Genomic DNA, 19,964 nt, shown 5'->3' with positions numbered 1-19,964 from the left:
ACGCGTGCGCGCGAGTGTGTGTGTGTACAGGTGCACGTGTGCCTTTGGGTGCAATTCACATATTGTTGCTCAGACTCCACCCACTTTATTTATTTTTTTTTTTTGAGATGGTCTTTCACTGGTCTAGAATGTGCCAAGTAGGCTAGGCTAGCTGGTCAGCCTCAGGAACACCTGTCTCTACCTCCAGCTGACTTTTTTTTTTTTTTTTTTTTTTGCCCTTGGGTTCTATAATAGAACTCAAGTTCTTGTGTTTTGGCAAGCACTATTTTTTGTCTTGGGTGAAATTGCATAGTTATGATCTATTGTTTTTTAGTTTTTAAGGCATTTATTACTGGGAGCATTTGGCAGAACAATGAAATTTTGGGATTTCAGAGAATCTTTTCCTTTTTGGGGCAGGGAGGGGGTGTTCAAGTCAGGGTTTCTCTGTGTAGCCCTGGTTGTCCTGAAATTCACTCTGTAGACCAACCAGGTTGGCCTCAAACTCAAGAGATCCTCCTGCCTCTGCCTCCCAAGTACTGGGATTAAAGATGCGTATCACCACCACCTGGCTGTGATTTCAGAGAATCTCTTGAACCTATAAAATTTTCTCTCAGGTACTCTCCTATCTTCTAAAAATTCTTGTTCAAATTTACCGAGAACTCAGTGCTTGCCTAGTAGATAGATTTGTGTGAGTCTCTCTCTCTCTCTCTCTCTCTCTTACACACACACACACACCCCAGTATGTGTGCACTCAAGTGCATACAAAACATTACTCACACATACAATTATTTTATCTCCAATAATTGTTATTAACTATGTTCTTCATTTTGCTTTTCAATGTATTTCTGGCCGAAGTTGACTTTTGGATAACTTAATTCTGAAGTAGTTCAAGGCTCAGAAGATGTGAGAATTGTAGGGTTCTCATATGTACACTTTACCAAGGTTCCCCCAATGGTAATGCAGTCAACAATCACAGTGCAGATGTTTCTTGACTTATCATGGCTACATTGTCTAACCTTATCATAGATCGAAAAGACCATGAGCAGGACATACATTTAACATGTGCAGACTGCTGAGAATCCAAGTTTTCACTTCTCTAAGCTATCCAGTAATATGAATGCTGGGTCATATGCTATGTTCAACTTCATTTTAAAAAAAAAAAAAACCTGAAAAACTACTTTCTCAAATTCACTTTTATAATAACAAATCAATTTGCAATCTTTGACAATGTCAGGCCTAGTGGCCCACAACTGCAATGGAAATATATATATATATATATATATATATATATATATATATATATATTTGTAGGGGATTCCAAATTTGGGGCAAGAATGGACTACATAGAAGTTCCAGACCCAGCCGGGGTTGGTGGCACACGCCTTTAATCCCAGCACTTGGGAGGCAGAGGCAGGCGGATCTCTGTGAGTTCAAGGCCAGCCTGGTCTCCAGGGCAAGTGCCAGGATAGGCTCCAAAGCTCACAGAGAAACCCTGTCTTGAAAAACAAAAAAAAAAAAAAAAAAAAAAAAAAAAAAAAAGAAGTTCCAGACCCACTTCGGCCACATAGCCAGATCCTGCCTAAAAAAAGATGAGGGAGGGTGGAGAAGGAGAAAGAGAGAATAATGAGTATGAATGAAAACCAAATAGGAAAACTAAAAAGCACACTGGAGAAGCAGAAATGCAGGTTCACAGCCCAGGCTTCAGGGACGGGGAAGGGAATCTAGCAACAGCAAGTATAACTTGTTACTGCAGCTTGCTTTCTCCTCTGCACAGTACTGGGGCTGAGCCTTCACACAAAAGTGAGAGATAGTCCCCCCCCCCAACCAACAGATGCTCACATACCAACACAGAAAAACATAAGAGTTATGAATAAACAGGGCACTATTTCTACAAAAATTCTAACTCACCAGTAATTAAATTTAAATTTATGAAATACTGTATGAAATAAATGTAATTATGGGAAAATAATTAAAAAGATTAATTTAAAAAATGATCAGTGAACTCACAGAGAATAAAACAGTTCAATAAATTAAGGAACAATTAAAAATAATAAAATAAGTCAGGCAATGGTGGCGCACATCTTTAATCCCAGCACTCGGAGGCAGAAGCAGGTGGATCTTTGTGAGTTCAAGGCCAGCCAGGTCTACAGAGTGAGTTCCAGGACAGCTAGGTGTACACAGAGAAACCTCACTATTTATTACTAGTATGAATTATTGTCATAGAGGATCTGAAAGAACATATTAATAAGAGGTCTGAAAGAGAGGCAAAGAGAGTTCTTAGAAGCGAAAGATTTAACATATCAAACAAGTAACTCAGCTGAAAGTCGCACCAGGAAACTGGAGCAAGCACATCAGGGCTTAAGGACAGTGTTGACCAGTTATCACATTCAGAACCATCTATAGAAAATACAAGACCTAACAAAGGCAAGAAACCAACATTATGAATTGGTATAGACAAAGGAACAGAAATGAAAGCAAAAAGCATAGAAAACTTATTCAGGGAAACACTAGCAGAAAATTTCCCAAACCTTACAGAATCTCAAGCAGACATACTCAGAAGAAACCTCTCCAAATCATATTATAGTTAAACTGCTAAAGATACATTACAAGGAAAGAATATTAAAAGCTACAGAAGAGCCGGGGGTTGGGGGGGGTGGCCTTTAATCCCAGCACTTGGGAGGCAGAGGTAGGTGGATCTGTGTGAGTTTGAGGCCAGTCTGGTCTACAGAGCGAGTTCCAGGACAACCAGGGATGTTACACAGAGAAATCCTGTCTTAAAAAAAAAAAAAAAAAAAGAAAGCTACAGAGAAGTGTTGTCATTTATAAAGGAGGTCCACCAGAATAACAGCAAAATTATCAGCAGAAACTCTAAAGGTTAGAAGGTGTAGAATGCTGTATTTCAAGTCCTGAAACAAGTCCTGTTGACTAAGATTCCTGTATTCAGTAAGGTTATTTTTCAGAATCAAAGGTGAGATAAAGACCTCCCAAGATAAATCTAAACCAAATTCATGGCCTTTAAACCATATACAAAGAGGAGAAGGAGAAATACAATCATGAAAGAAATAATAAGCCTCACCAGAATACTAAAACAAGCTGAGAATTAGAAGAAAAAAATCAAACATGATTGATTCAATAAACCATCAAACCTTTAATATGAATTTAGAGAAAAAGAAATGGGTGTAGACTATTCAAAATAACCAGAAGGAAAACAACAAAATGACAAGACTTAGTAGTATATATCTTTCAGCAATAACTTTGAGTATAAATGGCCTTAATTCTCCAATTAAAAGACAGACTGAAAATGACTTAGAGATCAGAGGCTAGTCAGACATTAAGCCTTACATGATAGAAGTATACAAATCAGAAAAAGATCCATTGTGGTATATGTATCCTAAATTATTTTCATTATGAGATCACCATAAAGGAGAAAATAACTGTGATAGCTGAGGTATTCTGTGGGAGAGCGCTACATACCTGTACCGCTGACCACACCCATTTGGGCGTGGTCACAGGTACGTGGAATAAAGGGCTGAGAAAAGGGGCACATGTTCTCTTTGGGGGTTCCAGTCAGGTCTCAAAAGGCTGCAGAGACTAACCTGGGTTTTTGGTGTAAGTATTCTCCCACAATAAATAACCAACATCATTCCTTTTTAAAATTTTTTTAAATTATTTTTAATTACTCATATTTACATATTCATTCCCCCATTCCCTCGCCCTCCCCTCCTCCCATGTTCCCCACATAACCCACCCCAACCCACCCCCTGACTCCTCCCCAGGGATAGTGAGTGAGACCCTCTACCAAGGACCTTCAAAGTCTGTCATATTGTTTGGGGGAGGGTCTAGACCCTCCTTGCTGTATCTGGGCTGCAATAGTATCCCTCCATAGGGAATGGGCTCCCAAATCCATTTGTGCTCTAGGGATAAAGACTGGCTCCGCTGTCAGAGGAGCCATAGACTGTCTTGGGCGCCTAGCTGGCACCCACATTCAGAGGGTCTGGTTTGGTCCAATGCTGTTTCCCCAGCTTTATGACTAGGATCTCCATTCTATCAGTAGGTCAGGTCCACTGTTTCTGCAGGTCTCTCCATCCCCGTCTTGGCTCCTTTGCTCAACCCTCCTTCCTCCCCACAACTGAATTCCAGTAGTATGGTTCAGTGCTTAGCTATGGGTGTCTGTTTCTGCTTCAAACAGTAACTGGATGAAGACTCTCCTTCCTCTCCCTGCCCCCAGGCTCCAATTTGGTCAGGGGTTCTTGTCCCCATCCCCTTTCGAGAGGGACTATGCAATCTTCTCTTGGGGTCCTCCTTGTTTCCTAGCTCCTCTGGCAGTGTGGAATGTAGGCTAGTAATCCTTTGCTCTATGTCTAAAAATAAAAAATGAGTAAATACATAGTATGTTTATCTTTTTGTGATTGGGTTACCTCACTGAGGATGGTTTCTTCTAGCTCCATCCATTTGCCTGAAAATTTCAAGATTCCATTTTTTTTTCCACTGAGTAGTACTCCATTGTGTAAATATACCACATTTTCTCTATCCATTCTTCAGTTGAGGGGCATGTAGGTTGTTTCCAGGTTCTGGCTATTACAAATAATGCTGCTATGAACATAGTTGAACATATGTCCTTATTGTATGAGTGTGCATTCTTTGGGTATATGCCCAAGAGAGGGATTGCTGGATCTTGAGGTAGACTGATTCCCATTTTCCTGAGAAACTGACATACTGATTTCCAAAGTGGATGTACAAGTTTGCACTCCCACCAGCAATACTTCTCAACCCAGAGTCACCTGTTGAAAGAACAAGCATCGCTCTATTTCCTCTCCAGCAGGTCTGGGCTCTGGCTCATTTGCCCTTCCAAAACTTTCAGAAAGATCAGGCCTCTGCTTCTAAGTTTCTGCTAAACAGGCAGCATGGAGAAGATTCATACATTCTCACATAATTATGCTGTGTCCAAGTCAACTCTACTTAAAAGAAATTTTATATTAATTAAAGTAGCAATTGTACAATGAATTTAAAAATTATATTTGATTTAAACAATCCACTGCTTTTAAACACTGATGATACGGGTTTTTAATATCTGCTTCTGCTTATCAGGGATGGAAAGGTAAATGAACTATTTCAATGCTGTACCTGACATACAACACTGTTTCCTCATCCTTCCTAAAAGATGATTTACTCAGCACCATAAAATTTTCTAACCAACCATCTAATTTCTATATGTTACCTGGACAAGTAAGTAGGGTAAGGGGAGGTATTCCACTTGCTATTTTTATGCCTGCTTGTTCCAAGACAATTTAGAAGAAAGTAAATACACGGAGGCATTGTCTTGGTAGTCAGAGAACAGTGGAACCACAGTAACACAAATAGTTGACACAAGAGTCTCATTACCGGGAGAGTAAAGACTACGCCAAAAGTGGTCAAGGGGAAAAGATAATTCAGCAGGGCTTCAGTACTTCATGGGAAATCACATCCTTATAAGGCTAGAGGTCAATGGAGGGAAGGGAAGTAATTAAAAATGCAAGGCAAACTAGGAATTTGCCCATGCTCTAGTGAATATATGAACAAACACAAAATGGACTTTTCTGGGTGGACATGGGAAGACTGGGAGGTGAGCACAATGGGGAGCATGATAGGAGATTCCCAAATGATCAATAAAAATAAAAACAAAAAAGACTTAAGTAAAACCTTTTATCTGAATTCATATGTCAATCCCTCTGTGAAGACATCTCTACCTACAAGACAAAATTAAATTGTTCCTTTATTATGTTAAAAAAAAACATAAAACAAGGCAAAATACCTTCTGGATTATAAAACAGAAAGGTCAAAGGGTTTGAAGTCAGAGGAATAATCCCAAAGTCCAACTTACAGTCAGCCACAGACCAGCAGCCAGGGCAGCAAAGCATACTGTGTGAAGACATCTTGGTATTAATCTCTCACCAGGAGAAGCTGCACATGTTTAAGGACTTCTGGCTTCAGGTCAGAAATTGGCATGGAAAAGAGGAGCTACTGAGCCTGTAGGCTGAGACCTTTAACATTAAGAGGCAAAATGAGCTTAGGAAGGCAAAGGAAAGAAAAAAGAGGGAACAACAATTAGCTTAAACTATTTGGTGATCTAAAAAGTTTTTCAAGGAGAACAATTAAACTACCAGATAGCAAGGCTTGATTTAAAGCCAAATGGTCATATGAGAACACAAAACTGCCATTACAATGTGGTAAGCAGAGGACAGACTGACTTTGAAAAAAAAAAAAAAATGCTAGAGCAACTACATGAAAGGTCTCAGCAGATTTGAGGTCAGCCTGGGTTACAAAGACCCTACCTTAAAATAAAATAAATGAAAGAAAAAAGTCAAATTGATTCAAACAAGAAACCAAATGCTAGCAGCTTTCCTTTGGAAGCAAAACGGCCAGTGAAGAGGAAACAGGAGTAAAGGTGCCTGCTGCACAGGCATGAGAAACTACATTTGGAGCCAGGTTAAAACGACTCTAATCCCAACCCAGAGGAGGTGGAGGCAGAGGATAGGTTTGCTGGCCAGACAGTCTAACCAGCTCAGGGAGCTCCAGTTCAGTGAGAGACTGCCTTAAAAACCATACATACATACATACATACATACATACATACATACATACATACACACACACACACACACACACACACAGAGAGAGAGAGAGAGAGAGAGAGAGAGAGAGAGAGAGAGAGGGGGGGGGGGCAGGACACATTTCCTTTACAGTATTCCTTCTAATCATATTCTTGAGTCTTATTTTGGTGGCAGACATTAAACAGATGGATTCCTGCCATATGAAGCATACCAGTTTCCCCCTATTTTTTCATGTTTTTCTGCAACTTCACAATTTTAAGAACCAGAAAAATGTAACATGAGGTTAATAATGATTTCAACAAATCAGCACTCCTTTAATCCCAGCACTTAGGAGGCAGAGGCAGGAGGATCTCTGTTGAAGCCAGTCTGGTCTACAGAGCGATTTCCAGGACAGCTAGGGCTGTTATACAGAGAAACCCTGTCTAGGGGGGGAAAAAAAGTCATAGTAAGAGGGGCCTGTGAGATAGCCCAGCAGGTAAAGGCATTTGCCACGCAAGCCTGGCAACCTGAGTTTGATTCTTAGAACCCACATAAAGAAGGAAGAAGAGAACTGACTCTATACATCTCTAAACACGCATGTGTAGGATATGTGCCACCCCCCCACACACTCACACACATACAATTAGCAAACAAGCCCTTTGCCTGATAACATTTGCCTGCATTCCCAGCATGTGGAAATAGAGGACAGGAAGACAGATTATGGGCTGAGGGTCACCCTGGGTTATACAGTGAATTTGACACCAGCCTAGGCAACATAGCTACATTCTGCCTCAAATAAATAAACAAGAAGCACAAACCCATACCAACATACCTTTACATACCAACTAGAATCATAAGCACTTTGGAAGGAATCATTATATTTTAAGTTATCAGAAAAGACCTACTAAAACTATTCCAGATCTTCATTACCTGACTGATTCCACACACTCAGTAAATTATCAACTACCATCACATTTATACCAAGTGTGTGTCTCAATAATCATCACATAAACAGGTAAGTCCATGTTTGTTTAGTTGGCAAAACATTCATGTGACTCTAGATTTTGGAATGTCGTTGAAAGAACAAGTCCCTTAAGAAAAATATTTTTAACCACACTGAAGATGTAAGATGACCTTACTACTAATTTTTATAATCAGTCCCTCAAAAACATGCAATTTGACTTACATATGTAAACCATACAGCTTCTTAAGCTTGGTTAGGCCTGATGACAAAGCCAATTTGAAGACCAAGGTTAAAGGATGAAGCTCACAATGTTTACAAGTAACAGTTTGTTAAAACAGATGTTTTGAAAAGGATTAGGCAAATACAAGCCAGAAGTTCTCACAAGTGTCTTGAAGTAAACTGGCTATGTAGTTCCTATCTAGTTAGGCGAAAGATCACAAGAATAAAAGCTTATAAAAAGGTACCAGGCTGGAATAGAAAGGATTCAAAAAGAGAAAGAGACAAAGAGAAGGAAGGAAGGAAGGAAGGAAGGAAGGAAGGAAGGAAGGAAGGAAGGAAAGGCATGCTTGGCCAGGCAGTGGTAGCACACATCTTTAATCCCAGCACTTGGGAGGCAGAGGCAGGTGGATCTCTGTGAGTTCGAGGCCAGCCTGGTCTACAAGAGCTAGCTCCAGGACAGGCTCCAAAGCCACAGAGAAACCCTGTCTCAAAAAACCAAAAAGAAGGAATAGAAAGGATTCTTTATATGTAAGATACAGACTCTGCATGTTCTGCTCCTTTCTCACCCACATTCAATTATTGTCTCCCTAAACATCCTTGGGCTAACATTTAATGTTGATCATCTCTCTAAAGACAGCCTCTATAAATCCCCCAGAATTAAACACTAAGGACCCCTTCCCTAGAAGCTGAATGCATATAGTCCACACTACTCACCAGGAGAAACCCCATCCATTAAAAAGAACCCACCCAGTTGTACCACATAGGCATCACCTTTCAAGTCCACATGTATATTACTTTCCCGTTGCTGTGATAAAATGCCATGACCAAAGCAACTTACAGAAGAAAAGGTATACTGGGGTTTATGGTTCCAGACAGACTCATCTGTCATGGCAGGGAGGCACAGCAGCTAGTGGCAAGTGTGCTGGCTGAGCAGAAAGCTGAGAGCTCACATCTTCAAAGGCAAGCACAAAGCAGAGAGCAAACACAATGGGGCAAGAACACTCAAAATTCACCTCTGTTAAAATACTTCTTCCAGTGTCATAGTTAGGATTACTATTGCTGTGAGAGACACCATGACCACAGCAACTCTTATAAGGAAAACATTTAATTGAGGGTGGCTCACTTATAGTTTCAGAAGGTTAGTCCATTATCATCACGATGGGGAGCATGGTGGCATGCAGGCCAGCGTGGTGCTGGATGAATAGCTGAGAGTCCTACATTTTGAAGACAATAGGAAGTTTACTGAAAGTCACACCAAGGGAAGCTTGAGCAAAAGAGACCTCAAGGCCAGCTCCCACAATGACACACTTCCTTTAACAAGGCCACACCTCCTAATAGTGCTACTCCCTTTGAAGGCCATTTTCTTTCAAACCACCACATCCAGCAAGGCTCCACCTCCCAAAGGCCTCCCCAAACACTGTCACCAACTGCAGGTCAAGTGGTGAAATATCCAAGCCTATGGTGTAACAGTTCTTATTTAAACCACCATATGAAGCAACAAGACCTAGATTATGCAAGCCAGATTTACCCAGGGCCTTGTATTCCAAACTTTCTTTTACTGAGACTGTGGTGGGAGCTAAAATGGCCAAAGAAGACTGGTGATAACATAAAGTATACTTGCAAGTATTATTTAGTGGATCACCCATACATAAAGTTACTGCCTTTCTTTCACCTGGTGTGCCTGAGGTTTATAGTCAGTCACCTGGTAAATAATTTGGGTGATAACAATAAAAATCTGTATTTTCCTCACAAAAATTAAAATGTGATGTAAGTAATTAACAATACATTTGTATCACAAATGTTGCCTTGTGTTACAGTAGCTCAAATTCCTTGAAATTGTTACTACACTATCCTTACAGCAATCTGAAAAGGTCAAATGTATGGCTATTGAATTTACCGGCACCATCTACATTCCATTTTGCTTAAAAGTCAGAGAAGAGTCCTTCTTCCCCTGAATCTCACGAAGATTTGAATTTTATAAGATCTGGCTTTCAAAAAACTCTTAAAGCATTTTACTTGGGCTAGAGATACATGTGACAGAGTACAATATCCAGCACCGGGGGAAAAATTCCTTTAACTGAACATCTAAATGCATGTACACCCACAATAATGTATTTGGATGGGTTTCAAATAATAATTAAGGTAGATAGAAATAGTATAGATTATTTTATGTTTAAATTGTCATATTAACTGATCATACTTGAGAATTTACTATTTTCTGCAAACTAGTTCACCTTGAAACTCTCTCTACCCTCATAATCCCAGAATCTTTTCAAGGACAATACATTTTTAAAGGACAGAGTGCTAGCTCAATTCCACACCTCCTCACTAAAACCTTACTTATATCCAATATCCTGTATAAACAATCCTGAGACCTTCTACTTTATCTTCCCAGTTGTGCTCAGGGACTCTGGATTTATTTCTTCATCATTACTGATGGTTTCTCTTCAGATTTTTCCATTCTGAAAACAAATCAGAACACAACAAAGCCCTGCCCCTGCGCCTTTCTGAATCCCTCACCACAGAGCCTCTTGACAGGGGCCTCTCTCGGACTACTTCTACTTCCAAACTTTCCATTCAAGTCCTCAAGATAGCAATTGCTGGCTGCAAGTTACTTTACCACAATGCTGTGTGGTACACAGTCCTCTTGTTGTTTCTCCAGCCTCAGGGCCTACCCCAAAATAGGGAATGAATCCATGTTGTTCTTAATGGGTCATTTACGCTCTTGAATACACCACACCTCCCACAGGAAATAGATTTCAGTACCTGGCCTCTGGCCTGTCAATGGTCCACCAAGTAAGTTAGAAAGCACACATGGTTAATTGGGTTAGTGTATCCTGATGATGGATGCTGGCCTGAGGTGAGATGAATGAGAGAGGCTGTGCTGCAACCTGCTTGAAGAAACAAGTATCTTGTCAGGGTTAGTACTTTACATGCTAGCTATACAGAAAAACTACTAAAGGACAAAAAGGACTTGTGTTTTTATTCAACAGAACTGCTAACATGAATATCTACTTTTATTTGAAGCAATTACTTACTAAGCATGCACGGAGGTGTCAGCCAGTGTCACAAAAGCATGATGCCCCACTGGATAAGCCAACTAATGGTCTTGCTTTTTCTGATTCTGTTTTCTTTAGTACTTCATGAAAAATCTCCTACAGCCACTCGGAAACCAGCTGACAGGAATGGCAGACATAACTTTGAAAGAAATTTCTTGCTGCATGTTTTAAATTCACATTTTAGTCAAGACTGATACATTAAACTTCACAAGACTAAAATACTGTGAGAAAAACAAGCAAAAAACCTCTAACACTCCCCCAAATCATGAACTACTTTGTGACTTTTAAGAATAAAGACATTACTACAGTATACAACTAAGAAAAAACTGTCAGGTCCTTGCCTGTTGCCCTTCTCTTACAATCTGCTCTCCACACAATAGTAAATGCCTACAAGAGTTACCATGTAGAAAAAGCAGCAGCTACAAGAGTTATAAAACTACAACTGAACGAAGTTGGAATTCACTTAGCTAACAGTAAAGAAAGTAGACAATATCCTAGATAATCTAAAACTCACAAATATGGTCTTAAAATATGACCTAAGTAACAGGAGATTTATTTTACAAATTCTTTTCCAGGTAATACTAGCTTGATTTTAAATTGTTCTCTTGCCTTCCATTGAAGCAACAACATTTATATAGTACAGAAGGAAACCAGGAAATAAATTAAGCACAAACTATAAATATGAACAATAAACTATACATACATACTACACAATAAACCAATGGAAACACTACCTCAATGACATTCTTGGGAGGAGATTTTCAAAACCAAAGCTTTGCCGATAACGCTTATCAGGGTACCTGCATGTAGAACAGCCAGGCAGCCTCCCTGTATCAAGAACTCCATGGAAACTATGGAAAGAATTCTACAGCAAACATTTCTAACTGGTTGATTTTTTAAAAATGTTTTTGTTTAAAAGTTTTGCTTTTGCCTGAGATAGAAAAGGGAGAAAGACTAAAGGCTAAAGGGGGAAAAGTTATTGGTATCCTACCAAATATCTATGGTTAGAAATGAATGAGAAATTAGTCTTCCATATAAGCAAGATTTTTTCAAACCATTTTCTAATGATGACCCACAGAGTATATCTTACATTGATGCCTAAGAAAGTTTTTAAAAATATATTTTTAAATCAAATATAATTATATCCCATTCCCTTTGCCCTTTCCTCCCTCTAGACCCTCCGATATCTCTCCTCCAAATTTTAATGACCCTTCTTTGAATAATATTGTTGCACTTACAGAAAAAGAAATGCAAGAATATATAAATACAATATGCTGAGTACATTTTTCTTGCTGTGTGTATATGATTTCAGGGATGCCCACTTTGTATTGGATAACCAATTGAGGGGCTCATTCCTGAAACAAAAAGTTTCCCTAAAACAGAAATTCACTCTCTGCACACACTGACTTTTTTAGTTCACTTGTTCCTTCTTTTTAGTTTTGATTTTTCTGAGACAGGGTTTCATGTAGCCCATGACAGCTGGCCTTAAACTCCTATGCCTCCACCCGCTAATGTGCTAGCTTATAGGAATGTACCACCATACCATCCTTACTCCACGGTTTTCTTAAAAGTTGGGCATGATCCCCTAAATTGATTTTGCAAACCAGAAATTGCTCCTGATCCAAAGTATAAAAAAGTATGTGTTTTCTTTTCCAGTTTCACCAATTCCAATTATTGCTTTCAGTATTATAAGTGAAGAGTTTATTTTATTTTAATTTTCTTTGTTTATTATTTATCTAATGTCTATGTGCTCATGCATGCATGCTATGGTGCACATGTTGAAGCAGAGAACAATTTTCAGGAGCTGATTCTCTCTTTCTGCTATGTGGTCCCAGGATCAAACTTGGGCCATAAGGCTTGCCAGCAAGTGCCCTTACCCACTGAGCCATCTCAGAAGCACAATGACCAAATTTCTATTTGTGAGCTGCCAGATCCCCTTCAAAAAGATCTTCTTTTAATTACACAAAAGTTCCTCAATATTGCAAAAGTGGCTAAAAAATAAATCAGGTAAATTATTTGTTTTTAGGTGTCATGTAGCTTAGGCTATGCTGCCAAAGACTCAATCTGATGCCAAGGGTGTTCATGAACTCTGATCTTTCTCCCTCTATTTCCCAGGCTTGTGGCACCTCACCCAGCTCAGGAAACACTTTTAAACATGTGCATTCATTGATCATCAGTTAGGAGAAGGGTACTCAGCCACCACTGGTAGAACTGGTTTTACTATAACCTCTTGGAAGCAATAAGCTTCTTCTTGCAGGCAGGGACTAGTATCTGTTTCTAAGACTTGATCTAATGAAAAATAACAAAATACTACGTTCCTGTACAAACCTGTTCACCCAGATGCTCTTCTGTAACATAATAAACAGAAAAATCCAATGTCCTAGTGAGGTTTCAACCATGACCAAAAACAACTTGGGGTAAGAAAGGTTTAGTTCACCTTCAAGATTACAGTCCACCATTGAGGGAAGTCAGGGCAGGAGCTCAGCCCAGGAACTGATGCAGAGGCCATGAAAGAATGCTGTTTATTGATCCGCTATTAAAGGTTTGCTCAGTCTGTTTTCTTAGGCAACCCAGGACCACTTGCCTGGGGTGGCATCACAAAAGTGAGATGGGCCCTCCCACATCAATCACTAATGAGGAAGTCAGTCAGACTTGCCTACCACACGCCTGCTGGAGGCATTTTCTCAATTGAAGTTCTTCCCAAACAACTCTAGCATGTATCAACTTAACAACTTCAACAACAACAAAGACAGAAAGAGAAACCCAAACAACGACAACAAAACAGGACATTCAATTGTTGAGAAATAGCAAAATAATTTAAAACTCACTTGATGGCATTCTACACAGACACTAAAAAATCATATTTTAAGATTACTAGTAACACGGAGAAACTTGCTGGTAAATAAAGAGGCTAGGGCATAGTTTATTTAGTAGAGTGCTTGCTCAGCATATGTGAGGTCCCGTGTTTGATTTCCAGCACTACATATGCTGAGCATGGTGGCACATATCTGTAATCCCAGCATTCAAAATGGAGGCAGAAGGACTAACAGTTCAAAGTTACCTTTGTTGAGTTACACTAGACTGCCTCAAAAACAGAACAACAAAAGAAAAGAAAAAAGAAAAAAAACATTCAATTTGATTCAAAGAAGAAACTGAAGGAAAACCAAATGCTAGCAGCTTTTTTTTGGAAGCAAAACGGCCAGTGAAAGAGGAAACAGGAGTAAGGTGCCTGCTGCACAGGCATGAGAAGCTGCATTTGGAGCCAGGTTAAAACGACTCTAATCCCAACCCAGAGGAGATGGAGGCAGAGGATAGGTTTGCTGGCCAGACAGTCTAACCAGCTCAGGGAGCTCCAGTTCAGTGAGAGAGACTGCCTTAAAAACCATACATACATACATACATACATACATACATACATACACACACACACACACACACACACACACACACACACACACACCCCACTAAGGAAGAAAATGCTGCCCTCTGGCCACACACACAGACACACAGAGGCCAGGACACATTGCCTTTACAGAATTCCTTCTAATCATATTTTTGAATCTTATTTTGGTGACAGACATTAAACAGATGGATTCTTGCCATACGAAGCCTATCAGTTTCCCCCTACTTTTTCATATTTTTCTACAATTTTATAATTTTAAGAACCAGAAAAATATAACATGAAGTTAATAATGATTTCAACAAATCAACTGCATATTTTTGGATGAACTGGGGAAGAAGTTGAATATGGCCTTGAATACTGGTTTAGGTGACTTGACAAAGCAAAATGATCTAAACAGTATGCACCAAATTCCACTTTAGTGGGCCAGGAAGATAGCTGAGTGGGTAAAGGGGCTGCTGTGCAAGCCTGGTGACCTGAGTTTGATCCCTGGAACCCATGAAAGGGTGGAAGGAGAAAATTCAGCTGTCCACAAAGTTATCCTCCGATCTCTAAGCAAAGATGATGGCATGCATACCTACCTTTCCCCACAACAAATAAATTTAAAAGTCTTTTTCATTTTGGTGAAAAGCATACACAGAAATATATCTATTACCTATATATGCTCAGGAGGATATATACTAGTTACTAACAGTGGGTGATCAGGAGCTAGGTATGGTAACACATGCCTGTAAATTCCTTTACAAGGGAGGAGAGGAAGGAGACCTGCCACACTGGGTTACACAGTATGTACCAAGCCAGCCAGGGGTTCACAATATGACCCTGTTTCAAAAATCCAAACCAAATCAAAACTGTAAGTGGTCAGTTTTTTAAAATGTGGCCCCTTTTTACTCTTGTATGCTTTAGGCATAAAAAAATATAACCAACTATTCACTGAGTATCTACTATACACAAAACTGCTAGACAGAGGAAAGGGAGTAATAATAACCTTAAGGAAACTTAAGGCTAATAAGGGGGATTAATATGAGAAGGTCTGAACAGTTTACAACAGTGTGTGTGTGTGTTTGTGTGTGTGCGCGCACGTGAGCGCATACGTGCATGTGTGTTAAAGGAGATAAAGTATGGAGAACAGGAGTCTAAGATAAAGCTCGCACTTGATTGGGAAAAGAATAGTGAAAATGACTAGATGCTCTGGGGGTAAAAAGAATTTTCTTTAGAGACAGGTCTTCCTATGTAGCCTTGGCTGGCCTGGGACTCTGTATGTACACCAGGCTGGCCTTCTGAGTGTTGAGATGGTGTTATTCTTGCAACAAGGACCTTGCAAGAGGACCTGGGTTCAATTCCCAGCACCCATATGAAGGCTTACCACCATCCATAACTGCACTTGGAAGAATCCAACACCCTTTTCTGGCATCCTTGGGCACCAGGCACACAACTTATATATACAAAATATAAACAAAATAAAGCAAAACATATGTTATCTGACATCTTCCCTTGGCAACCTTGCAATTGCTTCCCACCACACACAGAAAAAAGCTAGTCTCTAGAATGTTTACAAAGAGTTTCCAACACTGCTCAATGGCCCCTATCTCTGATCTGACATCCATTTTAACTCTATTAAATGGCCTGCTATTCTAGAAACACTGTGCTTACTGCCACTGTTCTTCCAATATTCTGGGCACATGTTTGCATCTACCATCTCCCCCCCCTTCCCCTTTCTCTTTAAGCTTTCAACCCCACCATACATTAAATACCAAGACCCAAAAATACCCTATAATCGCCATCTAGTCCATGACTTAAGGTAAAAAGTAATGCTCTTTTACCCCTTAAACCAACTCTTCTTCCTTATGTCTACTACCTAATTGTTACATCTGCTGTCCCAAACACAAATGTGTTTACATGCACATACACAAGAAATCAAAGCTCTGTGAGGGCAAGATTCTATTGTTGTCATTTTAGCATCCCCAACACCTAGAAAAGGGCCTGACACTGAGCAGGCACTTGATGACTACTTTAAGAAGAACTGCAGCAGATAATTTAGTTGATTATTTACAAGATGCTATATCTACCTAAATAGAATAAAAAACAGGGAATTAACCCTAATTTACCATGTTATTTTCCTCTGGGAACTAATCACTCTTAAAGTGCTTGTAAATTAAGCTCTGAACATACAGATTCTTAGTTTCTTAGCAATTTATCTTTGAATGGTTTGCCTTTACCTTGGCTATTTGCAGTAAGTGGCAGTGTCAACAGAGTAAGATGGAATATTCCATCTGTTCTCCTCAGGAACTTCCCCTCAACAGTTTCTGATCTCTCCTTCTCAGGGAGTTGGTTTAGTCTACTAACCAATGAGCCCCTAATCTTAGGGTCCACATAGAAATATAAACCAGGCATGTCATATAGTGTTGTTGAGATGTCTGACAGCAATTTTAGACTGAACACCCAGGCAAAAGAAGTTAAGGCAGAGAAACCTGGAAAAGCTTTAATTCAAGCATTTTAAAGGTAACAGCGCCTGTACTTTAAAATAAAGTCAACACAAAATAACATTGTTTCACTATTCCCTTCTGAAACCCAGCTAAAAGAAAAGTGACACTTTGTTTTGAAATGAAGTAAAACTTTTTATTTTACTGTAAAGCATTTCAAGCAATAAAATAAAGCTTGGGAGAAAGAAATGATCACACACCCACTACACAACTGTTAACACAACTGTGTTACATACAGCTTACTTACTGTAACCAAGTTATATGTCAAACAGTAAAGATGTACCTGAAAAGTCATAGGTGCCTTCTGATCCTTTACCACTCTCCAGCTCCCCAGAGGTTAACTTTTATACTTACTTGGCATTTATTATTCTACTTCTTTTTGTGCAATGCTGGGACTGAACCCAGGATCTTATACAGGCTAAGCAAGTGTTCTTACCACTGAGCAGAACACTTCCCAGCCCATGTATTTTTATACTTGTTGATACATGCTCCATGAATCCTAGAAAAACAGTGGTATAGTTCTGTATTTTTAAAAACTACATAAATATTCTATTGTATCTTGCCTTGTCACTTACCAGCGATTTGCCTTAAGAAAATTATCATCTTTGTGTCCCAGTTTCCTCTGAAAGATGGGGATTGCACTCTATATGCTACCTTATAGGGTTCCTGTGAGGATTAAATAACTTAATGTATTCTCAGAAAGAATTTAGAAATTTAAAATTACATTTATTTACATGTGCATCCACACATGCATGTGTCTTCCATGGCATGATGTGGAAGTCAAGAGGACAATCTGCATGCATTAGTTCTCTCCTTCCATGATATGGGTCTTGGGAATCAAACTCAGGTCACACCAGGCTTGGCAGCAAGTGCCTTTAACCCACTGAACCATCTCACTGACTCACAAAAACATTTCTTAAAGTATTTTGCTGGGCTAGGGATGGGGTACAGTACCTGCCTAGAATACACAGCGCCCTGGTTCATGCCTCAGTTAACACAAAACAAACAGAAAAGAGCTCAAGTATTTAGCTCATAGAAAGCAACACATATCAGTGTAGAAATCATTATGCAAAGCTGCCAAAAGACTTGTGATTGTGTCTGCACACACACATACATATACTAATTAGAAAAAAATTACCAAAATGCCATATGTAAAATACATAGTTGCTGAATATTTTCAAAGTTAAATTAAAACAAAGAAACAAAAAAAGAAGTTTAGGCAATAAAGTCTTTCTGGCCAACATAATAGGAACTGAAAGTGCTTAAAGAGAAAAGTCCTTTATTTTTAATTTATGAATTTTTGCAAGCTAGGCATGATGGCATACACCTGTAGTCTAAGCACTTGAGATGAAGTATGAGTTTGAGGCTAGCTTGGGCTACATGAAACCCTGCCTCAAGAACCAAAAACAAATTGTTGGTGACATTACATTGGAATATAAACATTTAATTTAGGTAATTCTTGAGGGTTTCCAAGTATCTAAATACATAAGAGACTGCTAATATGAGACTAGGGGGGAGGGTTGGGGAGACAATTCTTCAATGAGATGCTATTTAATGAATTCTTTGCCTGTTAGATTTCAGAAAAAAAAATAAACATCAGCATTCAAATTTCACTGTTTTTGCATCTAGCTTTTTATTAATTATAAACAGAACAGATTAAAATTTAAAATAATGCTCTATAATGGAATCACCTAGATTATGAGATTTTCATAGGCAATAGGATTTTGCAAAATTTATCAATGGCATTATATATTTGCTTGACATGAGATTATTTTCATCACAGCCTCTAGGTCAAAAGATCAGGTAACACTCAAACGCAAGAACTCTACATATTATCTGAGTCCCACTAAACGTCCTTCAGGGGCTTTTTAGTGGCTTAAAACAACGTCAATTTATCAATGGATAAATCTGACACACGGAAGAGTGACTAGATCTAATAATTTAGTAGATGCCATTTGCTGGACTAGAAATTTTGATCTGGATCTAACTTTTTATTCGTGTGGGATATCTTCATGCGTAAGGATACTTTGTTTTAACAAACACACCCCTGGAAGCTATTAAAAATGATTACTACAGATGCCAATATTTAGAAATTTATGAAACGTAGGTAAACTAGGCTGATTAGACCAACGCACTAGAGTTGAAGCATAGTTCCCCCTAGAGTTTAGCATATATTTCTCTAGTAGTTTAGCTGAAAGCCACAATTAAATATAAAATCAGATTTAAACCGTTCCCGAGCCCCCATCCCCATCACTACCCTCCCCAAACAAAAACCCCACCTCAAGAGTATGAGGATATGACTCGTGGAAGATATTTATGTTGAGGAGTTCATGGGTAAAAGTTTTACTTAAAGTGAGAACTCTGAAAAAGAACCACCGCTCCTTTGACGCTCCCCCCACACACACCCCGTTAATATTTACATGTATGAGTCAGTTCTTTCCTCAGCCGCAACAGATTCAAAGAGAGATCACGCTATAACTTGAATAAACCAAGAAGGTGGGGGCAGTGGGAGGCCCAACTAATCTCAGTTTCCAAAGGGAAAAAGAACCTACCAATGCTCACCCTCTGTCCCCTGCACCCCGCAGCACCTGCCAAGCCGGGCGCTTAAAGAATAATGGCTCAACTTTCCAAAGCAAAGAGGGAGAAGACGCGGCTGATTTCCTGGGGAGTGCCGAAAAGCTTCTCTCCGCAAGGGACACAGCTTTGGGCCGTCTCTGCCGGTCGGGGCATTCAGAGACCCCCCGAGGCGGCACACTCCAGCAGCCGCCGGCCTCGGGCCTCCGCGAGGCAGACAGTGTTTACACCTGTCACGAGGGAGGAGGGAGAAGGAGGAAGCCGGAGCGGAGCCCCAAACTTCTCCACAGCGGCCGGGAGGGAGCCCCGGCGCGCAGCTCGGCCAGGTGGACGCCAAGGGGCAGGGCGGGCCACGGCGGCCGGGAGGGCACGGCTGGCTGTCCTCGGCCGAGCCCGGGATGCCGAGCGCCGGGCCACTGCTCCAGGCGCTGCCAGCGGCGTTCCGCATCCGCGGAAGAGAGCAGAGCCCGCGCCGGAGCTCGCAGGCCCGCACCCGGGCCGACGCCGGCAGGTGCTCCAGGCCAGGGCGACCGGCCCGGCCGGCTCCTCCGCAACGGGGGAGCGCGGCGGCGACACTCACCTGGCTCGTCCCGGACGGTCGCGATGGGCATGGCTCGGCGGCCCGGGGAGGAACTGGCTCCCCGGGGAAGGACCGGTTACTCGGACGCTGAGCTGGCGAGGGCGGAAGGCGAGCTGCTCCCAGCCCTGTCAGCGCAG

At 40.4% G+C, this 19,964-nt stretch overlaps 1 protein-coding gene across 3 annotated transcripts in view; it reads right to left on the bottom strand.

Moving 5' to 3' along the window:
• Aftph (aftiphilin) overlaps window positions 1–19,963 on the bottom strand; it is a 66,146-nt gene extending 46,183 nt beyond the window's left edge. For all 3 annotated transcript variants that reach the window (XR_003479661.2, XM_035452226.1, XM_027388060.2), the window contains exon 1: window positions 19,828–19,963. The gene's annotated coding sequence lies outside the window, so the exon portion shown is untranslated. The remainder of the gene's footprint in view (window positions 1–19,827) is intronic.
• Between the last annotated feature and the right edge of the window lies 1 nt (window position 19,964).

This window comes from Cricetulus griseus (assembly GCF_003668045.3).
Source record: "Cricetulus griseus strain 17A/GY chromosome 1 unlocalized genomic scaffold, alternate assembly CriGri-PICRH-1.0 chr1_1, whole genome shotgun sequence".
NCBI lineage: Eukaryota > Metazoa > Chordata > Mammalia > Rodentia > Cricetidae > Cricetulus > Cricetulus griseus.
This window is presented reverse-complemented; position numbering and strand designations above follow the sequence as displayed.